The 26,034-nt window shown below is 48.4% G+C and overlaps 1 protein-coding gene across 2 annotated transcripts in view; it reads right to left on the reverse strand.

The window, feature by feature from the left end:
* Positions 1-23,052, reverse strand: part of CEMIP (cell migration inducing hyaluronidase 1) — a 161,121-nt gene extending 138,069 nt beyond the window's left edge. For both annotated transcript variants that reach the window (XM_057722302.1, XM_057722300.1), the window contains exon 1: positions 22,806-23,052. The gene's annotated coding sequence lies outside the window, so the exon portion shown is untranslated. The remainder of the gene's footprint in view (positions 1-22,805) is intronic.
* Positions 23,053-26,034: the final 2,982 nt, after the last annotated feature.

Here is a 26,034-nt window from a genome sequence, read left to right on the forward strand (position 1 = left end):
GTTTTCGGTGTTAGATATCGATTTCCTTTTACAGAAACCGGCTTAATAAAATAATGGCTTTGCGGCTCCAAACGAGTTCAGTGTTTCCACTTTGGGGGGGGGGGGATGGTACCTGATAACTCAAACAATGGTCCTTTACACGCAAAACCAGATAAATCAAGACACTAACAAGTGAAATGTGAGACAGAGATAAAGCTTTTTTCCTATGAAGCTCAACATCAGAGCCTGAGAGGTAGCATACTGGGTTAACATTGACGATCTGAATTTCATTCACATTAGAATTTTGTTTGCATATCATTTGTAAACTTGTTTTAAATTTATAGTTGTATAAGAAGTCTAAGCTGAAGGAATTTATACCGGGTGTTATGTTTGTACATATTTAAATAGCATAATAATAACGGCAATTTAAGTCAACACTGGACATCCTTGAGAATGTTTCTCCTTAAAAGGGGTCTGTGTCTTATTCAAGTAAGAGCAACACTGCCCTGGAGTTACTAACCACACCGTAACCACCACAGAGCAGGCGGGCTCAGCTGGCTGGCAAAGGTGCTCTTTAAACACCTACCTTGGTGCTGGGCAAGGACTCCAGCAGGGGGAGAGCCAGGCTCACGAGGCCATTTAAACCTGAAAAGAAGGTCTTCTTGTTTGTATGTCTGCTTTGTAAATATTGTCCCAGGCTGGGCAGGAAGAGGCAGATTTTAAAAACACCCATAATCATCATCTTCTGTGTATTCCTTTTGCTCTGGACCTGACTCACAGAATGCAAACAGCCTTTAGCAGCTTTGTCAGGATGAAGCTGACAGGTTTCTCCCGGAGTGATAGGATCTCTCAGCTGATTTTATCAGTGCACCAGCCTTGTTCTTTGGCCTGTTGAGATATCAGTCTGCCTCCCCTGCTTTCTTGCGGTTGTGGTTGCGGGAGCTGGGAGGGAGGGTAGGATGGGTATTGACACAGAAACTGGGATTTTCGTACTAGTTGGATGCATGCAGGGACAAAGTACATCACTGCCTTGTGGTTCAGCCATGTGACTTGCTCCTAGCATTAGTTCTCCAAGAAACTCAGGCCTGGGCTACCTCCCACATTAGAGAGGAACAAAAACTTTTCCAGCAACGACAAAAACAACAACAAAAAATCTTTCTACCTGGCCCTTCTGCTTGCCACATGGTTTAGGTACTAGGACAAGAACTCTGTCTCAGCTTGTCCTAACCAGAGGGAAGACCTTGGCTTTTATCACAAAAAGAAGCTCCATTTGCTCTCATGTGAGAGTCCTTTGCAGAAATTTTGAAATGTACACCTGATGTGAAGAAATCCCAGTCATCCATTAGGAAAGACACAGTTGCTTCAATAAAGTCTGATCCTGCATGAAAATCTGCCCTCGGATGTCCTGAGCAGCTGGGGGAAGGGGCTGGCAACCTCCTCCAGGGCTTGAAGGGTCCTAGAGATGATCCCACCCAACCTTCTTATCTACAGGTGGGGAAAGTGAGGCTCAGAGCATGAACCTGTCTCAGGCCACACAGCCACTTGGTGTGGAAGCCGAAAATAAAACTTAGGGTTCCTGTTCCTTATCCCAGAACTCTTGCCATCAAATGACCGTTATGCTCTCAACACTGTCTCACATGTTCTCTAGCGGTGCAGCAACATCATTTACAAATAAGGCATCCCCAAAGGCACCATTTCCTTCTGCAAGACTCAAGTCACAGAGATCAGAGTAATTCAGATCTGAAAAGATATCTTGGGGGGTCCAACGGATTCATTTTCCTGATGGGCTCTTTGAGGTCCAAAGGTAGTCACTTCCCCACAACAGAAAATGAGTGAGAAGCAAAGAAGAGACCTGAGCTCCAACAGCAGGCCTCCCCACCCACCCCGCCACCACACACACATACAGATTCGCTGTGTGTCTTTGGGCCGGTTGCTTAACTTCTCTGGGCCTCTTTGATCTCATCTAGGTAGTCTGGATACCCAGACCCAACCTCGTGGAGCTGCTGGGAGAGCTAAATGAGGCAAGAAATGCAAATACTGATCATAGCGCCTGGAGGATAGTAGGTATTCAGAAAACTGTAACCATCATCATCACCACCTTCATTGCCCTGCCTCCCAGCCCAGGGGATTTTCCATGATTATATTTGCTTCTTGTGAGATTCTTTTGGGTTTTGCTTTTGCTTTTCACATAAAATGCTAAAATTAAACCTTTTTGGTTGGACCTTTTCTAATCCAATTTGGCCTGAAAATTTGGGTCAAAATTGAACTGAATACCACTCATACATCTGTGGGGAGGATGGCGCCCCTGCCTGGTCATTTGATAGCTGTGTGAAGTCATCCTCGGCCTTTGGAGGAATACACATTCATCCCAGGGAGAAATGCGGCCCGGCGACCTCCTTGTATATGGGTAGACAGAATCCAGCCATCCCATGGCCCCAAGGGAGGCACTGTCCACACTGGGCACTGTCCACCCATGAAGGAGTGAAGTCTGGTTTTCACCATCCCCTGGGATCAACCCACCTCTGCCCTGGGCAGGGAAGGTGAGGTGGTAACTGCTGGCCTCCTCATGTGAGGAAACAGAGAATGGGCTCTCGGGGCAGAGGCAGTTCATGATGGAGCTCAGGAATCACCCTCTTCCTTAGGGCTCTGGGAAACATCAGTGGAGAACAATGGCATTGAAAAGCTATTCTGCACAAGAAGGTCTGTACCCAGTGCAAGTGCAAATGGTTTTCTCCTTCCTGCCAGGACTACGTGGGCCTCCGAGGTAACTGGAACATTGGCTCTCGTGGGTGGACGGCTGGAGAAACTCAACAGAGTTTCATAAATGAGAAGATACAACCCCTTACCCACGAGGTATCCTTCAAGATAAAATCAAGGTGGGAGGGAAGAAAACCCTCAACTTCAGTCTCCATGATCCTGATCTGTGTTCCTGGGGTGACCCTTTCTTACTGTTTATAGTTTTAGGATTTAAAGGTGTGTTAAAAGAGGAACCAACTGGAAGCCAAAATTATTCTCGGGAGAAAAGTCTTTTCCTGATACCAGCGAGCCTGGGTCCAGTGAGAAAACATCCAGAAGGGAAAGAGGCAGGACTGGGCCATCCCAAGGGCGTCTGTGTAAGTAGCTAGAAGAGGCACCTCCTCTGGGCTGATGCAGCCCCAAGAGCACACAGCCGGGCAAGTTGGGAGCACTTTTGTGCCAAGAGAAACGTACCTCTTCCTCAGAAGCAGACACAGCCTCTTGCCAGGGCACCCAGCTATGTGAGCAGAGTGGAGGAGAATCTCAGCTCTCCCTTCCTCCCTGCCCTAACACCTTCGTGCAAGTCACACATTCCAGTGGCAGTGATGGAAGATCCCAGTTCAACCTCACCATTCCTTTACAAAATCAGGGGTGGATCCACCATTGCGTAAATAAGAAAACCCAGGCCCGGAAAAGTGAAGCTGGTGGTCCAACTTCACGCAGCAAGTCAGTGACAGAATCTTGAACCCAGGACCTCTGACCTCAAAGCCATTGCTCTCCTGATCCCATCACAAGATGGGCGTGTCAACATGCCAGAAACCTTCCACGACACGTACCCAACCAGTAGATTTATTTCAGTCATTCAGAGATGTGGAGAAAAGCAGCAGGAACTAACCCAGAATTGCAGGAAAGTGATGTCACCACTCCCGCCAGCCCACACCCCATGGTCATTATTTTAAAAGCGATGAGACCATCCATTAAAGCTGGTGCTGGAGCCATGCCCCTGTCAACATCCGGGTGTGTGGGCAGGACCTGGAGGAGGTCCTCTGGGGGCTGCATTGCTCACATGGTGGGTAAGGGCTGGAAACTCAGCTGGCAGGACCTGCCCACCCACGCCCGGCTAAAGGCAAGGGCATCAGGAAGGGTGAACAGGGCTTCCTTCGGGCTCTGGGACCTGCCCTGCAGCGGCTGACCGCTTAAGCCAGCCTTCAGGACATGCAGCCGAGATCCTGTGGCATATTGTCCCCTTCCCGCCTCAGGTCCCCTCCCTCCTGGGTACTCCCACTCCTAGCTGCCGGCCCGTCCTTATGACTGCACTTGGAGGACAGACGGCCGACACAACCCCAAAAGATTAACTGATGACCCAGGTGCCAGCTGAGATGAATGCGAGTACCAGGACACGTCTGCACAATTAAGACTCAGAGAATCATGGGAGGTGTCACCGTATAAGCACACCCAAGTGCAATATTACTGGAGGAAGCATTTCTATCCAAGGCCGGTGTGCTAGATGGATCACAAATGTGGCCCTGTTCCCCTCAGCCCTTGCTCTTCTCCCTCGATCCACGTCCTCTGCAATATGGCTTTGCATCTCCTCCCATCACAAGGTGGAACAAAATCTCCTCCTCTTGAACATGAACTGGCCTTGCTCCAGGATGACGCAGAAGCAATGGTATGCCATTGAATCTTGAGATCCATTCATGCTCTCCGTCTGTCTTACAGAACTAGATTGGTCACCTTAGAATACATCCAGGCTAGCCTGCTGGGTGATGAGAGATACATGGTCTAGCGCCCCTTATCCCCTGAGAAGAAAGCCAACCAATGCCAAGCATGTGGGTAAGGACATCCTAGACCAGTTAGCCTCCAGCTGTTCTGCCAATTGAATCGAGACACAGCTGAGCCAGCTGGCTGGAAGGTGCAGTCCCGGCCACAGAAGGTCCCGTGCACCAGGCTGAGCCGTTTCCCCATTGGCCCCCAAACCTCTAGGCCAACAGCTCCACTTTCGAACAGGTTTTTGGAAAGTTTAAAGAAGAGCTAATGTCAATGCGGTTGCCCCTACACATCTTTCCAATAGGATCAGAAAAAGCAGGAACCTCAATTACCTTGCAAATCTTTTTAGAATGTGAATTTCTTCTCTAACTCTGATAGAAAGTAAGGTTTTTGAAAATATGCTTTGTAAAGACTCCTCCAGTGGGTGACTATCCCATGTAGTCGATGAAAAATAAAGCCTTGAATTAGGAAGACATCCTGAGGTAAGATGACATTAAAGTCAAGGTTTTCCCAGGATTTTATTAAAGAGAAAGACTGGCAGTTTAAAAGGAGTTGCCACCACCAATGGGTCCAGCTGTGGGAAGACGTGGAAAAGCCTGCCACATTCAATCATTAATTATCCATTCATTCCATAGAGGTAGTAGGCAGTAACTCTGTCACATCCTACAATAGGCCCTGAGGCTCTATAAATAAATAAGACGTGAACCGCCAAGGCAGAGGGGAAAATGGACATCCGACCATATAACTCACGGGGTCTGTCATAACAGAGACGCTCTGGGAATCCAGAGGATGGTGAGGGGATTTCAGCTGCCTCTTCAGCATAGGTTAGGAACAAATTTCCTTGCACTATTTGTGCATAAAACTTCCTATTTTGTGGAAGAGACTGCACCCAGAATGCTAGCATCCCTCTGGACCAGGGCTTCCGCAGCCTGGACATGCATGGGCGCCCCAGTGAATGGTCTCTCTCAGGCCCTGCCTCACTGGGACGCACAGATGACCACCCAGCCCAAGGAGGGATTATCGAGCTTCTCTCCCCAGGCAGCGCTGCCCAGGGACTGCCCAGAGGTAGAGCTTGCACGGCGGCTAACAGCCCAGTGTGCCACCAGACTGATCCTCATTTGACTAAATTCTCAGAGCAGAACGGCTGGCAGAGCTGGCCATGTCTCTGCAGAGCTTTGGAGACGTAGCCAGGCCTGGTCCACTGAGATGGAATCTCTGAAGTCCGCCCAGATGGTCAGATCAAATGTCTGACTGAATTCCTGCCGTGCTAGCCTTATCACATTTCTGCCATCTTCTACACTAGTAACTGGATCAGCTAAAATTTCACCGGCAGCACAAAGCAATGGATAAAGGAGAGCTTGTTCAAGAAAACTGTGCTCGGATAACAGGTTAGTTGATTGAAGGGAAAACTAAGTTAGAATCTGTCTTTGCACCATGAACTGAAATAAATTCCACACAGGTCAAGGAGCTTAAAAATCAATCCACAGGACCACCAGAAGACTCTAGAATTGTACACTGACACAAGAAATCCAGAAGGAAATGATCAACAGATTGGACTATATAAAAAGATTTCACATATTTTACAAAATCACCAAAAAGGAAGATAGGGAGAGAGAATTGTCTCTGGGCATCTCTCACGCCAGAGCTTCATCTCTCACGCCAGAGCTTCATCTCTCACCCCATTTGGCTTTGTCCATACGCTCCAGCCACACTGAACCGCTAGTAGCTCCCTTCATGAACCACATTGTCTGATCTCTCTGTGTCCAAAGAGCCCTTCTCTGATAGACAGATTCTCGCTATGTTGTAGGGTTCAAATCAAACATTAAGTCCTCCAGGAATAATGGAGTCCTCTCACTTTTCTGTCCCCTCTGTGCCTTGCAAGGACATAGAATGTTTTATTATTCTCCTTTACTCACATGACCCCCCTCCACTCCCCACGAACTGTAAGGTAAGAGCATGAATTATTGGGTTTTGTACGCTCCGTGTCTGGTGTAGAGTGGTTGATTAATAAGTGTTTGCTGAATAAACTGGTTAAGCAAATGCAAGATCTCCTGGTTTTATTGATTCATCTGGCACTGACTCAAAGCTTTAAGCCCCTGGTATCTGTTTCGATAAAAGTCAGACTGATAAATGCATTGCTGACTTATCACCCACATAAGTGGGACACAGAGCACGCACCGAAAGTCCTGTGATAAAAGCATTTCATCCAGAGTACCTTTAGCCTGCTCATTCATTTCCTGGCAGCCTCCTCTTGAGTACATCTTGGGTTTCAAGTTCTCAATCAGAGCTATCCAAGACGAAAAATGGACCCACTGAGGGTACACATTAGTGACACTGAATTTCACCGCAGTCCTATCCATTTACAAAGCACTCTGTGGTCTGAGTGTAATCAGCAAAGGGAAGCTAACCCAAATCTCTGTTGAAAATCCTTGCTAAGGTCTGTTTCAAGGTGTTTGAAAAGGGCAAAAAAGCATCTCTTTATGGAAATACCTTCTGGTACAAACTGTGTAGAATTGCAATAATAAATTGCAAAATGGAACAGAAGCAATTTTGTACCTTAACCTCAGAGACAATCATGAAACACTCCATAGCATTTAAAAGTCATTCATTTTTTTTAAAAGCAGCGGATAACCCCTATTGAAAAGATGTAAGGTTTCTTGCTTGGTCATGCCGCTTGGTGTCCTGAATGTATCTCCAACCTAAACCTTCTTCAGTCTTCCCAGCATCCACCCAGGTAGTCAGCCCCCAAACCTGGGAGTTTCCCTGGACAACTCCCTCCCCCTCACCCTATGTCCAAACCACCATCCAGTTCTGCCCATCGTGTCTCCTAAACACCAGTTGGATCCACCCGCAGCTCTCCTTCCCTGTTAGCACCACCTCCATCACTGCGCCCCTAGCCCTGTACCAGAGCCTCCTCTGTGCTCTTCCTGCTTTTGTCAACCACTGCCCATCACTGCCCCCCCCCCACTGCCACCCTCCACCCACAAGAAGTCATCTGAGAGCAGCCAGAGGGTCCTTCTGAAAAACAAATATCAGACAATGTAACTCCCTTGCTTAAAGCCATTCGATGACTCCCATCGCTTTTAGAATGAAATTCACAGCCTTGAACATGGTTTGAAGGATGCGTCACGATCTTCCCTCTGCCCCCCTCACCCCCATCTTCCACTCCAGTCTTGCCTTACCCCTCTCCTTCTCTTCCCCAGCCAGATTGGGCCTCTCTCAGCTTTCATCCCAGGGCCTCCAAGCACTCCTGCCGCCTGAGGCATCCCTGCCCCACTCCTAGTCCATCTAAACCTCCTCAGCATCCTCCAAGGGTCTGCCTAAATGCTGCTTTTTCAAAGAGGCTATCCCTCCCCTCATTCCTTCCATTCCTGCCTCCAGCACCCAGCTCCCCAGATCCCCTGACTGTTTTCTCTCCTGGTATCTTTTAACTTTGCTTTGTATCACCAATCACGGTTTGAAATCACAAACGTACGTCCATTTCCTTATATGTCTCTCCAAACCTCTGCTGTTCAATACAGCGGCCACCCGAGGATGCTACACACTTCAAATACACCTAGTGTGAACTGCGATGCGCTGTACGAGCAAAATCACACTGGTTTCAAAGACTTGGTATGAATCAAAGACTGTAAACTACCTCGATACTTTTTATATTGATTACCCATGGAAGGGACAACCGTTTGGATTTGTTGGAATAAAGTATGTTATTAAAATTAATTTCACCCGTTTCTTTGGACTTTGCGTTAATGCGGCTGCTCGAAAAAGTAGAATTCCACATGTGGCTCACCTCACACATTTGTCTATTGGACGGCACTAGACTGCAATGTCCGTGAAGGCAGAATTCGGTCCATTTTGTTCATGGCCGCATCCCCCAGGGCCTAGCACAGCCTCTGGAATAGTATGAGCTGATCCCAGTGAATTGCTAAATGCGTGAATAAATGAGTGAATGAATCCAGGTAAGCAGAGAAAAAACCTTCTGGTTGAAAAGACAGTCCTATAGATGTAGTTACAGCAAGTCTGTAAACTTGCTCTTACTTTGTATAAGGTAGCAAGAGGGAGAAATTTCTGATTAGGAACTGTTTGCAACAACAAGATAGGACCCTCTCTTAAAAGTGAAGTACAGCTAATAGACCATCCGTGGTTAAACCAGAGGAAAGTCATCAATGACAGAAAAGCAGAGATAAAATTCTGAAGGGTCTTTGGCCCCTGGTTACACCATTATTCAAATCCCCCAAGCCAGGAACCCACTTGGCAACATTTTCACCCCAAAATAAAATGATACAGTTAGTAAAGATAACTGACAAAAGCCTTCTGCTCAAATTCAAAGGTGACACCAGTGTTCATAAAACTGTAAGTAGTACCAATTATGAATTTGGGGCAGAGGTGCCCAATTACCCTCAGTCTTTGTTTTTTATTCTCATTCACTAATCAATATTGAGCCCAGAATTTCCCCAACACGTGCTCCCCAGCATGGGAGTCTCACCAGGTCCTCTGTGAACAGAGGACACACTTGGGGAGTACTAGGTGTCCACTCCCCTCCTGCAGATCCATGCTGCACGCTGGTTTATAATGGCTTCGAGAAGACCTTTGAGAATGAAAACTGGTCAACATTGTTCTTTTTCTTTTTTAATTGCTGCTTAGCTACTTTACAATGTTGTGTTAGTTTCTGCTGTACAGCAAAGTGAATCAGCTGTACGTATACATATATCCCCTTTTTTTGGATTCCCTTCCCATTTAGGTCACTACAGAGCAATGAGTAGAGTTCCTTGTGCTGTACAGTAAGTTCTCATTAGTTATCTATCTTATACATAGTAGTGTGTATATGTCAATCCCAATCTCCCAACTCATCCCATCCCCCCTCCCCTGCTTGGTATCCATACATTTGTTCTCTACATCTGTGTCCCCATTTCTGTTTTGTAAATAAGTTCATTTGTAACATTTTTTCTAGCTTCCACATACAAGCAACATTATACGATATTTGTTTTTCTCTTTCTGACTTACTTCACGCTGTATGACAGTCTCTAGGTCCATCCACGTCACACTGGTCAGAATGGCCATCATCAAAAAATATACAAACAATAAATGCTGGAGAGAGTGTGGAGAAAAGGGAACCCCCCCCCCCCCCCGCACTGTTGGTGGGAACATAAACTGATGCAACCAATATGGAAAACAGTACAGTGGTTCCTTAAAAAGCTAAAAATAGAGCTACCATGTGATCCAGCAATTCCATGAGGGAGGAGGGTGGGGGAGGGTAGTATTGGGAGCCTGGGATTAGCATATGCAAACTATTCTACATAGGATGGATAAACAACAAGGTCCTACTGTATAGCACAGGGAACTACTGTATATTCAATATCCTGTGATAAACTATAATGAAAAAGAATATATATATAACTGAGTCACTGCTGGTCAGCAGAAATTAACACAACATTGTAAATCAACTATACTTCAATAAAATTTTTAAAAATAAAAACATTTTTTAAATGTCATTTATTCACTTACGGTTACCAAAGGGGAAAGAGGCGGGAGGGATAAATTGAGAGTTTGGGATTATCGGAAACACACTACTATATATAAAACAAACAACAAGGACCTAGTATATAGCACAGGGAACTATATTCAATATCTTATAATCACCTATACTGGAAAAGAATCTGACAAGAATATAAATATAACTGATACTTTGCTGTGTACCTGAAACTAACACAATATTATAAATCAACTATAGTTCAATAAAAATTTTAAAAATTTATTGAAAATGTCATTCATTCATAAATGTGTGTTAAGTACCAGCCCAGTTCTGGAGGTGCGGCGGTGAGCCAGGGGAACCCAGTCCCCGCTCCCACAGATGCTGAATTTGTCACACAACCTTTTCCTTTGCACTTGACCTCTGGAGCGCATGCCTCGGTGGCTGTGGGACTAGATACTACCCCTAGTTTGCCAAAGTCTGAATGTTTGAAAATGCCCCCAGAAGTTACAGCATTGCCCTCTCCACTTAAAATGTCTACTAATTCAACTCTGTTGACAAATGGAAGAGAAATGCCATTCTGTATCCCTCGTATGCACCTCATAACTCTTAAGAAGTTTGCCGTGTATTATTTCACTATTACTTGCCACAGGTTATTCTCAGACTAACATACAATCATCCCATTTTAGGGGATGAATAAACAACAAAGGCACCAAGAGGTGAAGTCACTTGTCCAAAGTCACACAGCTCGTCAGTGGGGGAGGCAGATGTGCAGCTATGTCTGCGGGGCTCTAAAGCTCACGCCCCTTTTCAGCTCATGATACCAGCTCTAACATCCTATACATCAAGCAAAATATAAGCTAACGTGCTTGAAAACACAACGAGGAAGGAATACAAAAAACAGTTCATTTTGTAGTTAGCAAAATCTAAGGGAGTCTTTCCAGAAATACTTCCTTCACATTTCTCTCTGTTCACTGATTAGAACCATCTTGGAGATATTGGTGATCTGAACCTAAACTAATGTGTTTCTATCACAGAGCAGGGCCCCAGACCTCAAGGACCTCTCTCTCCTCTGGTCATCTGATGGGCACTCTTAGATTTGCTGTAGGACCAAGTATAGTCCTGGGTACAGGAGCAACACTAAGAGAATATCTGCGGATGGGCTTAGTTCACTGGAATCACCTGAATGTCTAATTGCAGCTACAGAGCAGGGAAGAGATAAAAGCTGGAAGGTCACCCTGACACCTCTGCAGGCCAGACAGCATTCAGAGTATCTGCTTCATCCAGTTAAGCTGGACTATTTGAACTGGAAACATCTTTCACAGTGACTGCTCTCTTCTCTCTAAAGGTGAGCCACCCATGAAAATTCTGTCCCTTTCACCCACATTCTTTCCACCACCTCTGCTGCAGCTCAGTCGGACAAAACCGTTAGGAATTTGCCCAAGGATGTGTGAAGAATTATGAAGGTGCTCACAAAAAAACCAGCACAGAGGCCACAGGATGAGGTCTTGGGCACTCTGAGCCCACACTGAGACTAGATACAGAAAGCAGGGATGCATCAGTCTGGGGGTACAATCCCAAAGACTCGTGAGTCTCAGAACATTTCCCTCAAAGCCTCGGCGCTCTACCTGCAGAGGGACCAGACCTCACCTTGGCAGCGTCTCAGGCCACGAGATCCCTGAAACATTTCCAATTTAATGTTCTCCCTCTTGCCCTCTTGTCTGGGCACCAACAACTCACTGTAGGCAGGGCAGTTTTCCTTATTGCCTTTGCTGGGCCCTAGGAGCTACATTCTCAAGTGAGAACTGGTATTCTGCAATAGACTTCCTGCCATGAACACCACCCTTAGGACTGAGGAACACAAGCCCAACCCAAACCACCTGCCACCAGGAGTGATGGCCTAACGTCCACCTACTGATGACACCCTCCCCTCATCAAAGCCACTTACATTAAAGGCCAAATGCCCCAACTCAGCTTTTAAGGACCACCACCTGCCCCCACTTTTATGGTCTCATTTCCAGGGAACTCCTAGACCTTCCCCCAAATATCTGCTTTCTGGATTCTCTAAATTTAATTCAGGCTATTCCTGCCTTCCTAACCCTCACTCCTTCGGCCAGCAAACTGCTCTCTCCTTCAAGCCCCAATCAGAACTTCCCTGGTGGTCCAGTGGTTAAGACTGCACTTCCACTGCAGGGAAGGTTCAGTCGCTGGTGGGGAACTAAGACCCTGCATGTTGCGTGGTGCAGCCAAAAATTTTAAAAAATTAAAAACATTTTTTTAAAAAGGCCCAAACGCTTACTCCATGACACCTTGTCTCTTTCCCCAGCAGAGTTATTTCTCATCCATCTGTAGTGCGACCATATTGCCCACACCTGTCTCACAGCACAGACTGTAGGTACCTGAATGCCCATCTGTCCACCTCCTCAACTGGGAGCTTCTCCATGGCAGGGAGATGCCACAAGTCATTTCCGAATCCCAGGTGTCCAGAAAGAATTGGTGAATCGACAAGTGTGTTTGGGTTGCCATTATTCTCAAACTGCTTTACTGTGAATTATGATATGCCCCTAGATGTGCTTTCTCAAAGTTTAAGAATCAAGCAACATCATGGGGACTTCCCTGCTGGTACAGTGGATAAGACTCTGTGCTCCCAATGCAGGGGGCCCGGGTTCAATCCCTGGTCAGGGAACTAGATCCTGCATGCACGCTACAACTAAGAGATCACATGCCATAACTAAGGAGCCCACCTGCTGCAACTAAGACCTGGCACAGACAAATTAATTAATTAATTTAAAAAAAAAAGAATCAAGCAACATCAGTCAGTACTTAGAGCATGGGCTTTTGGACTCACACAGACATGACATCCAGGCGAGCGACCTCGGGTGGATCTCACGGAGTGTCCTGCACCTGAGGCCTCCCTCAGAGCTGGCAGGAGGATTAACTGAGGTGACGTATGTGAAGTCCTTTGCATGGTGCCTGAACTTAGGAAGCACTCAAAAAGCACTGGGTATTAATTACCATGATGGGAATAACCACCAGAATGCAGACCTCTGAGAAGGTGATTGGCAGGCTCAGGGTTCATTCAATTCCTAGAGCAGAATGCACAAGACTCAGCATCAACTTTATTTCACTGAGAAAAGTATACACCCGGGGCCAGGGGCTGGGACGCAGAGGCAGGATTCGTGCATTTGTGCCTTTAATTAACATTTGAATATCTACTATGTGCTAGTCCTTGGGAATAGAAGAGGGCATAAAAGAATCTCTGCCTCTGAGCCCTGAATAAAGAAATGACTGTCTTGTCCTGGGAGTGGCTAAGATGGGAGCCGGCCTGGTGCGCCACACGGAGGGGAAACCCCCACATTTTCTAGAAAGTCCACCTGTATGACGCGGACACCCCTCATTCAAAGTGTGACTCTATCCCTCTCTGTCCCCTTGACCTTGGAGAGGTTGCATCCTCAAGCAACCTCAGCGGAGCAGAAGCTCAAGTTCATGCTTATTAAGCAAGACTCAATAGAAGCATCATCTTTTTTCCATGTTAAAAATAGCCTCTTATGTAAAGTAACTAAATGTGGGGGAAGTTTAAAGTAAAAATGAACTTCACTACATGGTAATTCTCAGAAAATCCTAGGATATGTTTATATGTTACCATTTGTAACAACATTGCCCAATGATTTTAAAACTGAAAACAGATTTCAGCTCAGCCACATGGAAAGCTCAACTATATACACAGCCCACAGTTAGGTGGTCTTCTTCAAAGCTGTGAACCAAATCAACGCCAGGAGATGGCTGTGCCTTTTTATTTTTACAAAAATCACTTAAATGAGAAGAAATCCTTGCATGTGAAAGTTTCGAAGCCGAAATCCCACAACTGCTTTCTCTTTTGTTACCAGGAACTGAATTGAGAAATCTGGTGAACTCAGTGGCTTCTTAAGAAGTCACAGACATAGTGACACATCAGCCCAGCATAACTGGTAAAACACTCTACTATGGAAACCGCAATTCCCTCCCTCTCCAAAATGGAAGACAAACAACAGAGAAGGGAAAATATCAGCTTCAGATCACATGGACGTCTAAAGAGGACCCACATGCCTCTCTTCTCCACTTTCCCTAAGACTCCTACACTCCCAGTTCAAATCAACAGGTAGGTTAAGAGCCAGAGATGCCTTAGCATCCCCAAAGCTTGTTTGCCTGTCTCTGGTACTGATCTCTGCATCAGGAAATATAGAACAGAACCAGCACTGACGGTAAGGACTTTGACCTCTTAACAGGAATGACCCTGGAGGGGGTTGGTCAGGAGAAGGGTGAGGCGAAGATGCAAAATTTAAGAGAGCACCGAAAACTCAGTCATCAGTATAACTAATATTGTAATGCAACATTTAACAAATCTAAATTAATGCCGAAAGTCTATAGTGAACCAAATATCAAAATGTTAAATAAAGATGGAACAAGTATGACTGATTTTTCTTTTTGCCTCTAGTACCTATGTTGGCCTGTGTCTCTTAAAATGCTGTAGAATCAACCAGCCACAAGCCCGGGGCTCAGCTGGGAGCACCCACTGGGTAGAGCTTGGAGACGGCTGTGAGAGGAAGAGAGAAAGGAACCAAGCACACTCATGGCTTAGCGATGCTGGGCAAAAAACAACCTTTTGCTGAGTAACATGGAAACAGATCTGAAACATATGGATTAAATTCCTCCCGAAATAAACACAATTTTTAAAGGAAAGGAAAAGTACTTAGCCACTATGTTTGAGGTTTTCCTGAACCCAAACCTTTGGAAAATTAGCATACGAGTGAATTACTCAGTGGCGGTACCACAGTCAGCTTTGAAACAGGCTCATCATAAACCGCCAGTTTGTTTTTAAAACAAAAAAATGTAACGGTTTGCCTAAGTCGGCTCCCCGGCTCAGTCCTTTTGAGGTTCATTCTTGTTCTTTTCAGGAAGGAGAACAGGGTGGCGCACCCACTGTCAGCCTGGGAGGCTCTAGAGACCCAGGAATATGGGGGGCTAAAGGAGACCAAGATGGGAATAACGGCCCCCACCCCACAGCAAGGACAAGAGGCCTGGAAAGAAGGCAGGTGAGTGATGCATTGGACGAAGAGCTGGACAGACACCCAAGATGTCACCCTGGACCAGCTCTGTTCCCTAGGGCATCAGTGTCCTCATCGTCCACATGCAGGCACCACTGCCCCCGCAGGGGAATGGAGGCAAGGAGGGCACGCAGCGTGCTGAGGGACAGCCGGGCAGCAGCCGCTGCATCCAAGTGGACAGCTCAGGCTCATCCCTGGCCGCCCGTTACACAGTCCTGTGGGATCTAGCGAACCACTGTCTTTGGTCACCTGTCCCAAGAGATCAGGGCAACCTAGGGGCCAGCCTAAGTCCAGGCCTAGGAAGCAAGGGGAAGCTGAATCCCCGTGGTTTGGGAGTCAAGCCCGTAGTTCCGGGTGTTCCAGTTTCCAGGGCGAGGCGGGCTGATGCCAAGACCTCTGGACAGGAGGCCATCTGGACAGAGAGGCTGCTGATCACCAGCTCTTTCCTGATACTACCCAGTTCCATGGGTTGTTGGTCTGGCAGCAGAACAAGCCCCAGGAAACTGCAAATGCCTGTCCTGGAGGGAACTCTCATTTGCCCCTTCCCTCCATCAGGGTTCCTCACATACCCAGTGGAGCTCTGTACACTGAGCATGCCTTACTCTCATCACCTTAAATCAGCCATATGATGATGTTTTTGGAGCTGGCTCTGTGCACAGAGGGAGCTCTTCAGAGCCCTTTCTAAGGACTAGGACCACCCATCCGTGAAGGGTGGGGCTCGTTTTGAGTGTTGTCCCATTTAGAGAATCAATCTTCTCCCTTAAGAGCGCTTTGTAAGATGCACACAGGAGCTCCAGCTTGAACTGGAACCTTCCACCTCACCCTGGGCCAGTGGAACTTTTCCATTCTCACACTTCTGGCTTACAGTTCCTTTTCAAAACTCACTCTCAAAAACATCCTGCCTTCAAATTTGGCTACTTTACGTCGCTGAAAAGGGATGCGAGATTCTGGGAAGAATTTGTTGAGTCTCTACCCTAGAAATATGCTTTTTTTTCCCTTGCCAGCTTTTATAGAATCTGAAAAGTCTTAGAAGATTAGACAAGATTGAGTGACAAGGTTGAAAATAAGAAGCCCATTTCTGCAAGAAGCTCACAGCTCTATTTGCCTCCTCCAGTGGTCAGCTATGGCTGGAGCTTTCCGAACAAGCACCTACCATGTTTCTTTTCCCACCAGTAGCCTGTGTACTCCACACTTGTTAGAGTGTCACACAGGATGATTCTGGTTTCTTTTCAATGAAAACTGTTGACACAACAACCAGCAAGACATCCAGAATGTGAAGAAGACACAGCAAGACAAACCACGATAAAACTAAGATAACACCCTTAATATGACTGCCAAAAGCAAAAGAAAATGCTCCAGGGCAGAGGCTTCCAAACTGTGCTTCCTTGGAACCCACAGAGCTCCATGGAGTCCCTTGGGGGCCTCAAGACAAAAACCAAACCCCTCCTCCGAGCCACAGCCACGTTCTCTCTGGTTTGTACACTGGGTTTAGTAAGATTTTGTAGAAAAAAAAATGTTATGGTTAATTTTAAACCACCGGCCCAAGAGACAAAAGGCCCCAAAGACCTACAGCTGCCCAGGACTCTCTCTCCGGCCAGGTACAGCCCAAGGTCTGGGTAGGTGAAAGAGCTTGTGCACCCGAGGCAGGTACAGAGCTTCGTGCAACTGAGGGTTTGCAAGAGGTGAAAGGTTTAGGCTTGTCTGTGCTTCTAGATTTTTCCCCATGGCCTCCTCTCTGGGTAGAATGCCTTCTGAACTCCACTCCCCACATGTGCTTCACCAGAAAATCCCTGTAAACTCCTTCTAATCCTTCTAGACGCACCACTTCTCATGCCCCTTCTCAGGGAAGCTTCCTGAGATGTCCCCTGGCTTTGTCTTCCCCTGGCAGGTCCCCTGCCCACCACACCTCCTGAACCATCTGTCCTAGCGTCGGTCACATTGCATGGCAACTGCTGACATTGATGTCTGCTTCCTCCATGGGACTGTTATTCAGCTTTGCCTCCCCAGTGGCTAACACAGGGCCTGTCCCATAGAAGATGCTCAAAATCTCGTACTCAATTTCTTCCCTGCTTCCGGAGGTGGCAGTGGGTGACTGGATGCAACTGCACACCTGGGCTGCAGGGGGATCTCTGATGACCAGCTCATCCCCGCAGGAAGGTCACAGGGAGGGCAACTGAAGAAGATAATTGAGGCTTAAATTTCATTTTCAGGTTCCAAAAAAAAAAAAAAAAAGTTGTGCTCTTTAGAGTCAAGTAAAATTGTTTAAATGTAAACATGCATTCTCAGTGTCTGGAACTGGAGTGAGATGAAATTCCCCAAGTGATCTCTTAATACCACCAAAATTACATTCAAATGCCTCTGCCAGGCAAAGATAAATTGCCATTTGCACAATGGTCTTGCACTTAAAAGTAACTCGGTTCAGAGAGCTTTGGAAAATTTATTATGACCGGGAAAAGGGGAAACTCAAAGGGGTTCAAGATATTTAGTCTGCTGATAAGACAGCTTAGGAGTGACAATAATTATCTCCAAGAATTTGAAGGGTCGTTAGAAGGTCATTAGGAGGACACAGGCCAGCTGGGCCCCATCCACTCGGACATCAGAAATGGACTTAAATTACACCAAAAAGAGTTGAGTTAGCATCACAGAAGATCGGCAGTGATGTAGGCCCTGGCTACCCGAAGGGAGCACCATGGACCGACCAGCTGCATCACCTGGGAGCTCGTCAGAAGTGCAGATGCTCAGGCCCCACCACAGATCTGCCCGATCAGAAGTTGCATTTTAACAAGCACCCCTGTGATTTGTTTGCCTCTTCAAGTCTAAAAAACCCTGCCCACTGCACTCTCCTCAGTCCCTTGGGCTGGGTCCATACCTTATAGCCATAGTCTCAGGCCAAGAGCATGAACTCCTGACCCCAGAAAAGGAAACAGTGCAGCAGGCTCCTGGGGACATCTGCAGCCCTCCTGTCCCCCCACCCCCACCCCGTGTTGTCTAGAAACAGGAGAGGCAAAAGTCTGGCGTGGATACTTCACATGCCAGAAGGACCAGTTTCTAGACGTGCCTTCCGTGTAACGCAAAATGCCTCATGGCTAAGCTCCTCTACGGACAGCTGAGGGAAAGAAGCACACGGGGTTTTCAAAAGCAGTTGTCTGGCCAAAGCACTTTAAACCCGAGTTATATCTATCATGTGGCTCTCCTTGCAGAAGATTCAAAGATAATGCCTCAGCAATTTCCCCACGCAAGGAGCCAGACTGTCCGGAGCTGGAGAGAGGAAACCTGTTCGGAGTGAGCGCCGGTGGGGGAGGCCGGCTGCCTGGGCTCACCCCACCCCCACCCAGGGCTCCCTCACCTGCAAGGGGTGGAAAGGGAAGGATGGATTTGGACGCCTGGAGCCAAGCTGAGCCCACAGAGGAGCCCTGGAGAACAACAGCGGCAGCGGAGAGCAGCAGCTCCTCTCCCTCCGGGTGGGGATGTGTGTTTCCTGGCATCAAGGGAACGAAGCAGAAAGCGAATGTATATTTGATGACATTTCTCTGCGTGCAGCCTCTCTTCTGAAGAGCCAAGTTTGAACAAAGCCTGTGTGTGTGTGAACAAAGCCAAAGCAGACAGAGGAAAAAGAAGGATCGGGAACCTACCAGAGAGGCTAGGATGGCCCCTGGCAGTGCAGGTATTAATAAGAGTCACTATGATAGACACCAGAGTCCTATCCAATTTAACAAAATGTCCATGTGCCAGGCTCTTGGGAAAGGACGCTCAGGGCTCAGCTGCCCAGCGGGAGAAACAGGAAAAAGGAACTCAGTACTGAGAAGTCTCCTTCCACACCCATTACCATCCTAACGTCCTACTAACCTAACCAGGAGCAAGAGAGTAAGAATGTGATCCTTTCCTCTTCCCTTGTTCAAAGGAAACTGAATGGCCTCCATATAATGATAAAAACCAAGCAAAAGGAGACAACCGATGCATTACTCAGAGGAGATGAACCATCAGGGTATTTGCCATCATGTGGAAAGAGAGATGTAGCCTCCATCAATCCTAGATTGATCGTGGACATAGGGTCCTGTGGATGCAACCCATAAACACAACTTTGTTCCTTTTATGAACCCAACCCACATACTTGTATTTCTCTTTTGATTTATAACTACAAATGTGAAATGCGTTTATCCTATCAAATTGTGCTGCTTTGTCAATACCACAGAAGGTACTAAAGGGGGGGGGGTTAAAAGCGGTGGGCTTCAAAGCAGGCTGAGAGTAACTGAATTCACCCCTATCATCCCACCGGCCTTCCCCACCGAATGCCACTCTTGCCATTCGATCCGTCTGTCCCAGCCACTCAGACACTGCTGTGACAGACAGAATGCCACAGGATCTGTGAAGAGCCCCTTTCTGCCTCTCATGCCAGTTCCTCCCCTCTTTGGCCCCTATTCTCCAAAAGTGTCCTGTAGTTCAATAGTTTTCCTACCAGAAAGTCTGGTGTGCTGGAAACCAGAACTGCATGGGAATCCAGAGAAGAGAACCGGGACTTCAAGGTCAGCTGGAGCCCACGTCCTCCTGCTCCATTCACATCATCAGGTAGACGAAAGTCACAGAAAGATTCCCAGCATCTGTGGACTGCATCCTTCAGTTCCACTCCTTTCAGATGGAGGGAGATAAGATTACTTCTGATCTACTGAGGAAAAAAATATAGAAAGTCTAAGAGCTCCAGAATGTGAAACTGGCAGAAACACACACACAGACATACACACATACTTTTTGTGGAAAAAAGAAATCTAACCATAAGATTGGACCCACTACAACTCCATTATCCAAACTTCTGTGCTATGTTACATATTAGTGATTTCCACCAGGCAGAACCCCAAAGGCGGAGCTGGAGGAAATCTTCAAATCTATCTGAGACCAAATAAGTGGCAATGCTCCAGGCAAAGCGAGTGTGTGTCTTGGTCAGGGTCTCACAGCCAAGCAAGGCTCAAACACAACGGAATGTGCTTCCTGCCTGGTGACGACCACTCAGGGGTTTCCTAGACCAGGTGCTGCCCCAGTGCAGAGACCCCTCACTTCATCCTGCAGGAATCTAGAAATGGGGCTGTGGAGGCCCATCCCCATGAATACCCAAAGGAACTTCACATCCAAGAGGACAAAGAGACCCCTCGGAAGATCCTGCCTTCTTCTGAGAGAAGAATCAGGAAGAATTGATCATCTCAACCAGAGGGCTGTGATAACATTTTGAAAATGACTTACTTTATCTTTTCTCCAAACGGTACAGGTGGGAAAAACAGGCAACTGATTGGTTTCATGCAAAAATTCTTCCATTTATCTTTGGTGAACAAGTTGTTTTCGTTTTTTTTGTTTTGTTTTTTTCCAGCATTGTGATCAACTTCAGCACTTTAATCAATTCCATCAACAAGTTCTCGAACATGAATATAAAGTAGAGCTGGAGTCCCTATCAAACAATTACTAGGTTAGGAGAGAGAGTAGATGGCTGGTGAACGTCATTCAAAAGCAATGCACAACTGTCTTTAAAATATACCTATAATCGCTGCCATTTTAAGAGCTTTCTCTGTGCTCAGCACCCGTATAAGTACTTTACACTGTGCTTCTTAATTCTCATTAGCGACTCTGCAAGGTAGATTTTGTTGTCCCCAGTTTGCAGATGGGGAAACAGACGCAGAGCTTAAGTGATTTCTCAACAATCACACATGCTCTCTCTAAAAATAAATCAATTAATAAAGATGTTTGATTGTTTTTTCTCTCTATGGGCCTTCACCAGTCACAAACAGAATCAGATCTTCTGAATTTCTTGCAATTTAAGGTGAAGGAAGATACACCTTCTGTATAGGTGAAATGACAAAAAGAAGAGCCTCAGTCAATGTCTTTTCTTATCAGAGAAGGGAGATGTTTAATTTGCCCAGATTAACCCCTAAGGGTTCTCCCCACCCCATTTCCAAGCAACCAACTTGAAAAATCCTCTACTGGGCTAAAGAGGAACCAATGGAATCTTCTTCAAGAGTGTTACCTGCCTGTGAGGAAATGATTAGGATCAGAAAACAGCATAGTTGCTTTTGCAAATGCATCCAAAATCATTCTCTAGAAACATGTTCTGTCTGATTCTTCTCCATTCTGTCACTGTAACTGTGAAACTAATATTGCCTCCCAGTACCATATTTACTAAATAACTTAATAAAATGGAACATGACCCTATATCATGCACAGAAAACACTTTGGGGTGAGGGGTAGGGGTGTTTCCTAATTCGGTCTGGCATTATCTCACTGCCTTAGCCAAACGCTCAGGCGTCGCACAGTTATAACACCTCGAAGGGCCCCGTGGTGCTGCAGAAAAGCCAGAGAAGCCCCCCGCGACACCATCCCAGAGGTTCTGTACAGAGCTCATCCGCAGGCTGACCGAGGACCCCAACACAAACCACGCAGGCTCCCTTTATCCCCCTGAGTTGCTCATGTCGCCTTGAGACGGGATACCGAGGGCTCCCACAGACTAGTGGTCCCTCTCCTCCTGCCCCCTCTATGCCCCTAACTCTCTGAGTCTGGGAGGAAAGCCGCGCGACTTCCCCAGGAGACCCAGGGCCATGGACCCAGAGCGGAGGAAGCGGCTGGGAGCTGTCCATGGTGGCGCCGCGCCTGGGCACGCAGAGCCGCCGGCTCCAGCCCCTGGGCGCGCCCGGGATCACGCTCCAGACCGCCGGAATGGAGACAGAGACTCGCTCCCAGGCTGCAGCCAGGCACTGGCTCACACATCAAAAGGTTAGTTTAAAAAGGGAGTTCTCACCTGTGGGCAGTGTTGGCTGCATGAAGCAGGACTCAGGACCTCAAACCCGGCTCCTGGCGGCGCGCCGGGGACGGTCGAAGTGTTGGACCCTTGGGGAACCGCGGCGGTCTCTGAGAGCTCGGACAGCGCGTCTGCGGCGGAGGACCTCGGCGCACTGAGCTCCTTTCTCAAGAGCACATGGGTCTCGCCGGATCCACTCCAGAATGTCTCTGGCCCCGATTCCCAGAGCGGCGAGCTGGAGACCTGGCCACGGCCCTGGCCTGCGCTCCACCAGGTCCCTGTCTTTCTTTCCAACCTAATATGACCTTTCTTGGAGCTGACGTCCCTTGCCAGGGACCGCCGAACCCTCTTGCAGCGATGCCAGGTTGGGGATCTCAGCCTAAACATCAGTAGGGACCCTCGTAACATCTAACATTCAGTTGCCTCCACCTGTCGCGTGCCTGAGCGATGCTGGGTGCCTAGCGCCGTCGGGGAGTGTGAGCGGGTAGGCAGTGGGAGGCGGAAGGAAAAACCAGAAAGAAGACCGTGGTGAAGGCCGAGCAGCAGGGCTCAGACCTGCTGCCAGGTGCACGCCCACCTGTGCACAGTGCGAGCTGGCTCCTTGCGGGCTGGACTCCGCGACCTGACCCTCGGAGCAGTCCTCCCCGAGATATTCAGAACGGAGGAACTCGACGGAGAACTGGGATCTGCCCCCCGCCGGATGCGCTCCGGGGACACTGGCGCCCCCGGCACCTGCTGCTTGCAAAGGCTCACATGATCTCAGAGAAATCTCACAGCGGACAGAGACAGGGACGTGTGCCCATCAACAGACACGTGGACAGACAGACAGACAGACGAACAGAGGCGGACCTCACAGTACAGAGTGGACAGACGAAGAGAAGCCATGACCAGTAACGTTTTCCCTATCACTGGTGGAGATGCCGAACCCCCAATCTTCCCTCCCCTCTGAGGCTGGGCAGTCCGCGCAGCCCTGGAGCGCCGAGCCCGGCCCTCTTACCTCCCAGTCGGTAGCCGAGACAGTGGCACGCCTCGCGGACCAGAAGCGCAGCGGCCGGAGCGGTCGAGTGGCACACTGATGAGTCCTGCGATCTCCCTGGACGAGGGCAAGCGGAGTGGTAGATGGTCTTGGAAAGTGGGGCTCAGCCCCTGACCGCGTTCAGATGCGTGGGCCCCGCGCGCCCTGCCGCCGACGCCCGCCGCGCCGCTTGCGCTCGCCAGGCTCAGCCGGGTTGCACCGCGCTGCGCTCGCCCGCGCTCGCAGCCGCCAGCCAGAGCCGCGGCTTTTATAGAGCTGCCGCTTCAGCCGGCCGCGCCGGGCTGACTCCTCCCCGGGGCCCCTGACGCCCGCGCGCCACCGACCCGCCCCCCCGCTGAAGTTCCCCCTCCCTGCCCAAGTGGGGCGGGGGCCCCGCGCCCCGGCCGGACCCGGGCGGGCTCTGGCGGTAGCTCTGGGAGACGCAGACCCGAGCCCGCGGAGCCCGGGCACGCGGCGTCCGGCCGCGGCAGCCAGGTGAGGGCGCTGGAGCCCGGGACTCGGGTGGAGCAGCCGCTGCGGGCCGCCCAGAGCCTGTTCTCCGGACTCAGAGGGCTTAGGGTCGCCAGTGAGCAGGCCTAAATCCCCACTCGCGGCCAGTCAGAGAAGAGGCTATCGAGGAGAAAGTCCCGCGTCTGGCGCAGAGTACGTGGCAGATGAGGTTCAGGGTTATTAGATCTCAGGATCTTTTTTTAACTTCTCAGGGCGTAATAGGGAAGCACAAATCTGACCACATGTTGGATCTGTTCTTTTACTTTAACCTTCGTATTCTATTCCTGTAGCCTGAAATATACAGGATAGCCCGTGAGAGCCCTCTGACCTTTAAGAATATAACACTTTTTCATGCATACAGAGACAAAAAGTTGCAAACAGAAAACAACATTTGTCTTGTTGGAGGTTTACAGGAACATTGTGACCTGACCTAAGTGGCCAAAGGATTCCTGCACCAAGAAGTTTGCAACAAACAACCGCCCCCGCCCCCCACCTTGTCTTTAAAAATGTTTCGCTGAAACCTTTCCGAGAGTTCCAAGGTTTGGGACATGAGCCACTGTCTCCTTGCATTGCCCTGCAATAAACCTTTTTCTGCTCCAAATTCCCACATTTCGGTTTGTTTGGCCTCACTGTGCGTGGGGCACACAGGCTTGCATTTAATAAGGAGAGAGTGGCCTTCGAAAGAGATCCTGGTATAGAACATAGCTGTCCCTCCGAGAGGAAAATGCATGAGCTTTAGATCAAAGAGACCTTGGTTTGAAACCAACACGCCAGGTACATGACTGCGTACAAGGATCTTAACCTCCCTGGGTGTCAGTTTCCTCATCAGGAAAATGGATTCTCTGGTGCTTCTTTACTGACTGGTAGGATTTAAGTGAGGTCGCGGTAGTATAGGTACCTAGCACACAGCAGGTTTCCAGTAAGTTAGAATTCTTCCTGTATGTGGGAGAGAGCTCTGTGCCTTTCCAACTGGACAGACCGAGGTCCTCAAGGGTCAGAGCAAGAAGACATGACTACTCTAGATATTCCCCTTCTCCAGGGAAACAGTACTAGTGGAAAGAGCCCGTAACAGGTCCCTAGGGCACCTGCAGTCTCCTCTCAACTCCGCCACTAACGTGCTTTGTGATTCAGAGCTGTCTACTCTCCCTCTCTGCTTGTTGTCCTCCCTTCCACTTTTTTGGAGCTTACAACTCAGCCTCTCACCTGGTTAACTTGAGTCCTCCTAGAAGATATATTCCTTTCTCCCCTCCAGCCAGTGCCACATGAGAACCGACCCTGTGGGGACAGTCCTCGCTCTAGGTAGCATGCACCGCTTTGCGAATCTGTGTCTGGGCTTTGGGGCCGTAGTCAGACAGAAGCTGCTGGAGTCTGTGTCCATGTTTGCTGCACTGGCACAGAAGCATTGATTTCCTGGCTAAGCTAGGGAAGCAATGCATTCTCTCTCCAGGCCTTTCTCAGAAAGCTGAACTTGACCGTCACCAGGTCCGTTATCAGGATTCTCAGCCTTTCTTGACTTCTTGGGAAGTAACAAGCTGGGTCTTATGGGAAGTTTCCCTCCCCAGCCTTTCCTTTCCAGCAAATTTAGATGGAACCCACCCAAGTGCCCCCACCCCATACCTTAATTCCTGATTTCTTTCTTAAGAGGACACCCACCCTGACACCAGGACCCACAAGCATCCCACACCTGGATGCAGAGCATTTGGTCCAAATGGAGAAAGGGCAGCCTTGAATTAGCCTTGCTTAGAGCAATGAGAGGGATAAGTGGGGTTCTCCCCTCTCCCAACAGGAGAGAGTAGATTTGAGGCTTGCAGGGCATGAGGTCTCTGGTGAGAAGCCTATACCACAGACATCCGAGAGATGTAACAGTAAAGAAGAATTCTTGTCTGGTGATGGGCTCTGAGAAGTGCTTAGTCATGTTTTCTCAAAGCACAGAAGTGCCCGGCACATTCCTTCGTGTCCAGCTTTCTTTATCGCAGACCAATGCCCCAGGGGAAAAAGAGCAATGCTGATGAATTACAAACAGGCTCTGCTTGTCTAAAAACAGATTCTTCAGCCAGAGCTCCATTCAGCACTTCCACTCAGCACTCAGTGATGGACGGGTTATGTGGGTAGTTCTTTTTTTGGATGAATGTTGGCAACATGACTCTGGCATAATTACCACCCATACTTTCCTCAATCCAACGTCTTGCTCTGATACAAGCAGACACAGGAGCTGCTCAAGAAAGGCTGTGTTGGGTTTTCTGGTTCTTTTCAGAATCCCCCAGCAGAATCTCCAGACAGAGAGGAAATATTCTTAAATGACCCCACCCAGAAAGCCTGCCCTTTCTCCATGTGCCTTTGCCTCCAGCCTGTCTTCCTCGGCTGAGGGCAGCCCCTCAGCCTCATCCTTGTAGTAGAATGGTCTGCCTGCTCACTGCTCCCATCAGCTACCCAAGTCTGGTATTTTCAGTCGGCTGACAGCATCCAAGTCTGTTGCTTAGAGCAAGAGTCACCTCACTCTACCCTCTGGCCTGCAAAGCCATCCCTCTGCCCCTATGGCAGCCTGCCTATGTGATGTTTAAAAGCTGGCCACAGCTGTGGCTTCATCCTTCAAGCCCCAGACTTGGTTTTCCCAGGCAAACAGCAAGCATGGAAAGTTGGGAAGCAGCTGGGGTAAGGAGCGAGTTGCTGTTGGCTTCAAGGCTTCCAGCAGAGCCCACCC

The sequence above is a fragment of the Hippopotamus amphibius genome, chromosome 2, assembly GCF_030028045.1.
Source record: "Hippopotamus amphibius kiboko isolate mHipAmp2 chromosome 2, mHipAmp2.hap2, whole genome shotgun sequence".
In the NCBI taxonomy this organism is placed as follows: domain Eukaryota; kingdom Metazoa; phylum Chordata; class Mammalia; order Artiodactyla; family Hippopotamidae; genus Hippopotamus; species Hippopotamus amphibius.